Source organism: Oncorhynchus nerka, linkage group LG19, assembly GCF_034236695.1.
Source record: "Oncorhynchus nerka isolate Pitt River linkage group LG19, Oner_Uvic_2.0, whole genome shotgun sequence".
Taxonomy (NCBI): Eukaryota; Metazoa; Chordata; class Actinopteri; order Salmoniformes; family Salmonidae; genus Oncorhynchus; species Oncorhynchus nerka.
This window is the reverse complement of record NC_088414.1, coordinates 31585130-31595200: the sequence shown is the minus strand read 5'-3', so window position 1 is coordinate 31595200 and position 10071 is coordinate 31585130. Positions and strand designations below refer to the sequence as shown.

Genomic DNA, 10071 nt, shown 5'->3' with positions numbered 1-10071 from the left:
GGAAGGCGATGACGGTGTGCAGGGTAGCCAGGAAGGTGAGGGTGGGCTGCATGTAGCCAGTGCTCTCCTCCAAGAAGAAGTAGACTGGGCCACCCTCCTCTTCCTCGTCTCCTCCTTCCTCTCCACCAGATCCCTCCATCTCCTCTGCTGAGCCCTCAAACAGCCCAATTCCCTCAAACAGCACTCCCAACCCTGAGCCCTCAAACATGCCAGAGCCCTCCACCTCATCACCTTCTCCACGGGGGCTGTCCGACACCTGCACAATGCACACAGGCAGACACAGAAAAACAAATACATTACTAACATTTAACTCTAGATGTTATAGGCATTCGAATTGAAGGCAGTCAATTCATGAAGGGATTTGAATAAAACATTAAAACTTTTGAATGAAATCGTTTCAAACTTTCAGTTTATTGAGAAGTCATTGAAAATAGATGCTGTTTGTTTCAATTATAGAATCGGAGTGATGGTAAGATATTTAAAGGTGACAGAAGATAATATAGCAGCATTTCTTGACCTTGTAGAAGAGTAGAATAAAGTTCAGGGCAAATGCAATGAACAGTGCCAGAAAACGCAGATTGTAAAAGTTCCGAGAGAGGTAGTTCTGGGAAAGAGATAAAATAAGTTGTATTAATCACAGGTGGATAGTGGAATTGACAGTCTGCAAATTGCGACATCAACACGTTGCAAAAACTACTGCAGGATAGCAATTATTTATTAGACACTATCATGTCTAACCAAGAATTTGTTTCTTTGGATGTCCAGCTCAGTCCAGAGTTGGAACCCTTGCTCCCTGTGTTGCTTCTTATCTTTCTTAGACTTGGGTTTCTTTTCTATCGCTTCCTCCTGCTTCTCCTCTTTGGTCTCAGCTTCTTCCTCGGCCTTCTCTCCATTTTCAGTGCTGAGAATGAAGTAATAGGGTGTTTTTTGGCACATTCCAACAAACACCACAACATTAAAGCATGTACAGTATGGTTTATAAATGGGGATGAAAGAGTTAATCTACTGTACATGTAGGAAGATGGCCTGAGGTACTCACTCTGCCTTCTCAGGCTCTGGAGGGGGCTCCTTTATGGCAGGAGCAGAAGCCGGTTCAGCAGCTAGGCCATCAGCTGCTTGGCCATCAGCAGCTTGGCCATCAGCTGCTGCAGCATCACCCTCCTCTGGTTGCTGCCAACCACAAGAAAAAGGTCATTAGTATATGTGAATCTACACATACGTTACTGGAAAGCTCACCATGCACTTCTTTGTCTCTGCATTAGAAAGAAAAGGTGCCTCACCCGTTTTCTCTTGGTCAAAGGAGTACCCTCGGGAGTAGGAGGCTCAACAGTGGCCTCAATTCCCATGTCACCAAGTCCACCAGGAGCATCGATGCGTGGTGTCCCCCCACCTTCCTTGTCTTTATTGTCCTCCTCCTCCTCCTCCTCTCCACCGCCTGTATCTATTTGGTCAGTCACCCCTCCTGCCTCCTGCTCCTTCCCAACCCCAGGCTCCCCTGCCAGGTCCCCATGCACCTCATCCTGGGTGGGGTCAGGCATACTGGCCAGGATCTCTGTCACTGTGATGTTCTTTGCTCCCTCCACCAGGCCTCCGCCAAATAGAGTTTGCCAGATGAGCAGGAAGAAGCCCTTACATACACTGTAGATGAAGTGCAGGATGCCGATGAGGATAGTCCAGAAGAAGGTAGCCAGACCCACCACTATCTGCTTGATGGTCATCTTCCTTACCCTGCGGTATTGCCGTCGCAGGTTAAGGAATGTGAAGATACTCAGGAAGTTCAATACGCTGTTGATGAAGTCTGCAAAGGCAGAGATGGACTCTGGCTCTTCTTCCTCTCCATTGCCGCCTTCATCTCCACCTCCTCCCGTATCAGTTCCTCCTTCAGCTGGATCATCATCATCATCCTTCTCCTCCTCCTCCACCTGCTCCGAGATCTGGGAGGCAATGTTCATCTCAAAGATAGTGTCCTCGCAGAAGTTGACAAACATCTCCATCTTCTCCGACTCGCCCCCCTCATTAACCACATCAAATATGAACTGTCGTTTGGACTCTCTGACCTGAGGCATCTCCCACTGTGTGCGGTTGACCTCGCTGATCTCAAAGTAAATACGCTCTATCTTCCTACTGGCACCCATGATCTCTATACGGCCCAGGAAGGGGCGGAAGTAGTTGAGTACACTCTCTGCCTGCTCTAAGAAGTTCTTCAGCCTGAGGTCATGAGGCACATGTTCAGACAGGTTTGTCAGCAACACTGCAATGTTAAAGCCAATGTCTTTAGCCGGCTCCTGGAAGCGGTCGGCAAACTCCTCAAAGTTTATCATGTCGTTCTCATCAGCCTCTGAGCAGGACAACAGGAATTGGATCTCGGAGGGAGAATACTGTTTCTGGCTGTCCATGGCCTTCTGAAAGTCTTTCTTAGAGATTAACCCTCGGGGGTCGGTCACGTAATCACGGAAGGCGTCTGACGCCACAATGTCCTTCAGTTTGAGGAACATGTCAAAGAACTTGAGGATCATCTCCACGTTGCTGGAGGACTCCACCAGCATGTCCACCATCTGACGGGCAATGGTGCCGTTCACCACATTACCTGAAACACAACATTACAAGGAGGCAAATTGTGAAGGAGGTGGGAGAAATTAAAGAGAAAAACAGCAGAAAGTTAGAAAGTCTGTCATAAAAATGTAATTTTACCCTCTAGTAGAGAGAGCAGCATAACCACCATCTCTTTCTGAAGGTCCAGTAGCTCCTTCAGCAGGCCAATCTGGCTGGAGTCCTATGAGACAGCACAAGCATATACACAACGCTTCACAACAATAGCATTTACTGTTACTATAGTGCATTTCAGGCCTGCAGACTTCTAATGATAGTGAAGATAATTCTTCTGCCAATGAAATCTCAAATGGTTGGAGAATCTAGAAGTATTCATGCAGTATGACAATAGTGAGAGGGATGGTCCGAACACATATGGTTTGGATTTCAGATCAAACACCTTGCATTAATACTGTATATATTCAATGAGTTTATCAGCATAATGATTTCCCAATCTGTATGAATCCGCTGAAAAATACAGTACCAGTCAAAAGTTTGGACACCTTCTCATTCAAGGGTTTTTCTTCATTTGACTATTTTCTACATTGTAGCATAATAGTGAAGACATCAAAACTCTGAAATAACATACAGTGGGGCAAAAAAGTATTTAGTCAGCCACCAATTGTGCAGGTTCTCCCACTTAAAAAGATGAGAGAGGCCTGTAATTTTCATCATAGGTACACTTCAACTATGACAGACAAAATGAGGGGAAAAAATCCAGAAAATCACACTGTAGGATTTTTAATGAGTTTCTTCAAGTGCAGTCGCAAAAACCATCAAGCTTTATGATGAAACTAGCTCTCATGAGAACCGCCACAGGAAAGGAAGACCCCAAATTACCCCTGCTGCAGAGGATAAGTTCATTAGAGTTACCAGCCTCAGAAATCGCAGCCCAAATAAATGCTTCACAGAGTTCAAGTAACATACATATCCACTTCAACTGTTCAGAAGATACTAGGTGAATCAGGCCTTCATGGTCGAATTGCTGCAAAGAAACCACTACTAAAGGACACCAATAAGAAGAAGAGACTTGCTTGGGCCAAGAAATACGAGCAATGAACATTAGACCGGTGGAAATATGTCCTTTGGTCTGATGAGTCCAAATTTGAGATTTTTGGTTCCATCCGCCGTTTTTTTGTGAGACGCAGAGGAGGTGAACGGATGATCTCTGCATGTGTGGTTCCCACCGTGAAGCATGAAGGAGGAGGTGTGATGGTGTGGGGGTGCTTTGCTGGTGACACTATCTGTGATTTATTTAGAATTCAAGGCACATTTAACCAGCATGGCTACCACAGCATTCTGCAGTGATACGCCATCCCATCTGGTTTGTGCTTAGTGGGACTATCATTTGTAAATGCTTATGTCAAAACTGCCATTACAGTAAATGTCAAAACTGCAATTACAGTAAATGCTTAAGTCAAAACTGCCATTACAGTAAATGCTTATGTTAAAACTGCCATTACAGTAAATTCTTATGTCAAAACTTCCATTACAGTAAATGTCAAAACTACCATTACAGTAAAAGCCCATGTCAAAACTGACATTACAGTAAATGCCCATGTCAAAACTGCCATTACAGTAAATGCCCATGTCAAAACTGCCATTACAGTAAATACCCATGTCAAAACTGCCATTACAGTAAATGCTTATGTCAAAACTGCCATTACAGTAAATGCCCATGTCAAAACTGCCATTACAGTAAAAGCTTATGTTAAAACTGCAATTACAGTAAATGCTTATGTCAAAACTGCCATTACAATAAATGCTTTATGTCAAAACTGCCATTACAGTAAATGCCCATGTCAAAACTGCCATTACAGTAAATGCCCATGTCAAAACTGCCATTACAATAAATGCTTATGTCAAAACTGCCATTACAGTAAATGCCCATGTCAAAACTGCCATTACAGTAAATGCCCATGTCAAAACTGACATTACAATAAATGCTTATGTCAAAACTGCCATTACAGTAAATGCCCATGTCAAAACTGCCATTACAATAAATGCTTGTCAAAACTGCCATTACAATAAATGCTTATGTCAAAACTGCCATTACAGTAAATGCTTATGTCAAAACTGCTATTACAGGAAATGTCCATGTCAAAACTGCCATTACAGTAATGCCCATGTCAAAACTGCCATTACAGTAAATGCTTATGTCAAAACTGCCATTACAGTAAATGCCCATGTCAAAACTGCCATTACAATAAATGCTTATGTCAAAACTGCCATTACAGTAAATGCTTATGTCAAAACTGCTATTACAGGAAATGTCCATGTCAAAACTTCCATTACAGTAAATGCTTATGTCAAAACTGCCATTACAGTAAATACTTATGTTAAAACTGCCATTTCAGTAAATGCTTATGTTAAAACTGCCATTACAGTAAATGCTTATGTTAAAACTGCCATTACAGTAAATGCTTATGTTAAAACTGCATTTACAGTAAATGCTTATGTTAAAACTGCGTTTACAGTAAATGCTTGTCTCCATGGTAAGACAGAATGAGATGAAGGTTAGCGGGATATCCCCTTTGCTTGCATTTTATTGAGGTACACATTTAAAATATTTCATCATAAACGATTAACCGATCAGGGAAAATAAAATTTTACTACATCAACTTACATTTGACATGTATACAACTTACAATTCATGAGAGCCTGTAAGTTCACTTGGTTTTCGGCCAACAACATATAGTTTAAGAGTTCTTAAAAGTGAAAAAGAATATACATTTTACACAGAAAGACTAGAGAGCAACATGCATCTACAACTTTATGCTGGGGCAATGTTAGAATTAGTCAGAAAGGATCCCATCATACACACACACACACACACACACAGTCAAAACATTACGGTGTCCAGGTCACTCTAACCCCTATACAGTGTACGCTCCATCAGGGGAGTGTAAAAGGGCTGTCCCTTCATTCAGCGAACTTTACATACACCTGCTTTTAAGCATTTCACTTTCCTATCCCTAATGTAGGTTAGTAATGTCATTGTATAAAGCACTTGAAGTTAACCAAATAAAGGTTGTGTTGCCACTGTTCTGGAGGTTGACATACAATATTATTGAATTACAAAATAAGTATTTTTCTACTTCTTATTCTAGCCTTAAAGGCAGGTGAGTATAAAACAAACTGAGAAAAAAGCAGGGATGAATCAGGAACAAACTGGTAAACACCCAATCACGTCAATGATAGATAAATAAAATGAGTACATACTTTACCCTGCATAGACCATGTGAAAGACAGTTTACATAATCAATATCTCATAGGATTTGTAAACGATAAAAACATAAAAACAGTGCTACATTTCAAAGTACTTGGATTTTACAGTTGGCTATAGTTTCATCAAGGTGTTACGTACTAACATTACACCGCTAATATATTTCATTATCAGTACATATAAATCTACAAACGGTTTACTTGTAACTAACATACTTACAGTACGGTACAAATAGGGCGTTACATTCTTCAGTTAAAAAAGGAGTACCACTGTTCCAGTCATGTATGTGGTGTGTCTGCAAGCCAGTGCATTAGTGTGAATGTCAGGTAGAAAAAGAGAGTGTGCATGAGGAGATATCTGTGAGGAGATATCTGTGAGGAGATATTTGTGAGGATATATCTGTGAGGAGATATCTCTGAGGAGATATCTCTGAGGAGATATCTCTGAGGCTGATTGCTTTATGCCTGGGAGTAAGAGAGGACACTTTCATGTAGCAGAGGTTTTTAGCATCACAATAAGATCTAGTTCACCATTCCAGATTCACTTTCTATAAACTACTTTCACGGTGAATATATATTTTTGAAATTACAGACTTATCAGTCAAACAATGCAACAAAAGTGTTCAAGTTGTTGTCTTGAAAGGCGTTTGTTAAATGCATAGTTGGCAGTCACCCCAGAAATGGTAACACAGACCACTTTGATATGTGAAACCACAATCCTTTAATAAAACGTGCACAAAATAGCCTATACCATGAAATGTAGATGCAAGTGTATTTTGTGCACAGCGGAGTTACATACAGATGATTTTTGTGGGCATTTACATGCCAGATACATATATATATACAAACTATGTCATTTCCTCATGCACATCCAACTTTAGTGTAAGGTACACAATGTGTGGTTTCTAGGGGGATTAGTAGCCATGTTTTGTGTGCTGAGATGTGTAGATGTGTATGTTGATATTTTGAGGCAGGTAGCTTGTACCTGTGCCAGCTTCATCATCAAGTGGGCAAAGACGTGGAGGAAGCCTACTACTGCATCCCACAGCCTGCTGTGGGTCAGGGACTGCTGGTTGCCTGTACACGGACCCTGAGGGGAGACCACCGGGCACGTACGTCACACACTTACCCAGTAACATCCAGTCATCAAATCTATTTATATAGCCCTTCTTACATCAGCTGATATCTCAAAGTGCTGTACAGAAACCCAGCCTAAAACCCCAAACAGCAAGCAATGCAGGTGTAGAAGCACGGTGGCTAGGAAAAACTCCCTAGAAAGGCCAGAACCTAGGAAGAAACCTAGAGAGGAACCAGGCTATGAGGGGTGGACAGTCCACTTCTGGCTGTGCCGGGTGGAGATTATATAACAGAACATGGCCAAGATGTTCAAATGTTCATAAATGACCAGCAGGATCAAATAATAATAACCACAGTAGTTGTCGAGGGTGAGACAGGTCAGCACCTCAGGAGTAAATGTCAGTTGGCTTTTCAGTCATCTACATACTGTACAGATGAATGGGTTTATACTCACCTGGATGTACTCAGTCAGACTGTTAAAGATCTGTTTGGCCACTGTCATGGCCTTGGAGAAGTTCTTCTTGCCTGGCTCATCGATGATCTCTTTCCCAGAGTAATACCAGTAGAAATCACTGATTGACTCCTTTAGAGAGAGTGAAAGATAGAGAGCGAGAGATAGAGAAAGTGAGAGGGTGAACGAGTGAGGGTGAAAGAGCGAGAAGGTGAGAGAGAGAGAGAGAGAGAGGGGGGGGGGGTGAGAGAGAGAGAGGGTGGGTGAGAGAGAGAGCGGGAGAGAGAGAGGGTTAGAGAGAAAGCCACTGTGCTTCTGCATTTCTTGCTCTTTGTAGTTTTAGGTTGGGTTTCTGCACTTTGTGACAACTGCTGATGTAAAAAGGGCTTTATAAAATTCATTAGAAATGTGAATTTTCATGATAAAAGGGACAACAGGACACCTTTTTAACAGGTATGTGTTAATAGTCAGAGTCCCAGTACCTGCAGTCGGAGGAGGTAATCCACAGTGCAGATGATGATGTTGATAGTGGTGGTGCTGCCTGTCTGTGTCCTCAAGTAGTTCTGGAAATCTGGAGTAAAAACAGAGTCCACTCAAATAGACTGCCAACATTTGATCAGCATTATGTCAAGTCATGATTCAATGTCATTGTCCTAAGTGTTGCTGTGCCCCCACAGATGAATCCATCATTCCCTAAATAGAACACCATTGGATAATATTTTTCTCACCGTTATTGTGGCCCTCACAGAGCAGCTGCAACATGCGGAACAGATCACATGTAAACTCATCATCCGACATTACTTTCTCACCTAGAGAGGTCAGACAAAGGGGCAGAGGATCAGACTAGTTTTAGGGGTACTGGATGTATTTGACATAAGGGGGGATTCAGTTAGGCCACCTCTATCCATCTATATGTAATGTAGGTGGGAGACTAACTAGACAATTTGAGCCATTCATCCGAGTGTTAGCCAGTGCGTGCCATGGTCAGCAGCACACATGCTTGCAGCAATAAGGTGAGTGTGATGATCATTTCACAGCTCTCCATCACGTCTGCATAATCATATTAGTAAGAGCTGCAATAGCCTCCTCCTTACAGACGGTCCATCTTCCTTTAGTCCATACTGAGTTGTTCACTGTAGCTACAATATAGAAAACTTCAAACACTTGCTGAATCATGACCAACAGGTTGGCATGTACTGTAAAAGCACATTCACAGCAACAAGCAACGATAAGAACCTCTGCATTTTAATACACATAATCAAACACCATTATGTCACATACATAAACACATAAAGAAACAGTTCTCCATCAACACTGACAACACAGTATACTAAATACATACAGATAAAAGTACATGGTCACATCAACATGTATAGATACAATGGACAACACTGTGTACCGCACAGACATTCAACGTAATGGAGAAGTTGACCCTGTCAGTTCCTTAGTCAGTGCATGCAGAAACACAGTCATGCAGCACAGACCTACTGCACTCCTCTACTTGTGGGTTAAGAGGGCCAGAGTTTGGACTTCTGTCCAAGCAAGGTAGAGTGGAGGAGGGATGATGTCATTGTGGGGGGGATTACAGTGTAAGTCATGTGAGGGTTCAGAGGTGGGTGGGGCAGACAGAGTGCTGATCTAGGATCAGTTTGCCTTTCATATCATAAAAAGAATATGATTACAGTGCATTCCCTTTTTCCACATTTTGTTACGTTACAGCCTTATTCCAAAATGGATACCATAAAAACAATCCTCATCAATCTACATACTACATAATGACAAAGCAAAAACAGATTTTGGGGAATTATTTGCTAATTTATAAAAATCAAAAACTGAAATACCTTATTTACATACGTTTTCAGACCCTTTGCTATGAGACTCGAAATTGAGCTCAGGTGCAGTTGTTCCCCTTGATCATCCTTGTTTCTACAACTTGATTGGAGTCCACCTGTGGTAAATTCAATTGATTGGACATGATTTGAAAAGGCACACGCCTGTCTATATAAGTTCCCACAGTTGACAGTGCATGTCAGAGCAAAAACCAACCCATGAGGTCGAAGGAATTGTCCTTAGAGCTCAAAGACAGGATTGTGTCGAGGCACAGATCTGGGGAAGGGTACAAAACATGTCTGCAGCATTGAAGGTCCCCAAGAACACAGTGGCCTCCATCATTCTTAAATGGAAGAAGTTTGGAACCACCAAGACTCTTCCTAGAGCTGGCAGCCTGGCCAAACTGAGCAATCGGGGTAGAAGGGCCTTGGTCAGGTAGTCGACCAAGAACCCGATGGTCACTCTGACAGAGCTCCAGAGTTCCTCTGTGTTCCTCTCATCCAACACTTCCCACATTGCCCCTACTCGGATGGTATCGCGCCGTCCCAACCTTCGCTCTCTCTCCCCCGCTACTCTCTCCTCTTCCATCCTATCATCTCTTCCCTCTGCTCAAACCTTCTCCAACCTATCTCCTGATTCTGCCTCCTCAACCCTCCTCTCCTCCCTTTCTGCATCCTTTGACTCTCTATGTCCCCTATCCTCCAGGCCGGCTCGGTCCTCCCCTCCCGCTCCGTGGCTCGACGACTCATTGCGAGCTCACAGAACAGGGCTCCGGGCAGCCGAGCGGAAATGGAGGAAAACTCGCCTCCCTGCGGACCTGGCATCCTTTCACTCCCTCCTCTCTACATTTTCCTCTTCTGTCTCTGCTGCTGAAGCCACTTTCTACCACTCTAAATTCC

General features: G+C 42.8%; 1 pseudogene; it reads right to left on the bottom strand.

Moving 5' to 3' along the window:
* LOC115101391 (ryanodine receptor 1-like) overlaps positions 1 to 10071 on the bottom strand; it is a 116334-nt pseudogene that overhangs the window by 10751 nt on the left and 95512 nt on the right.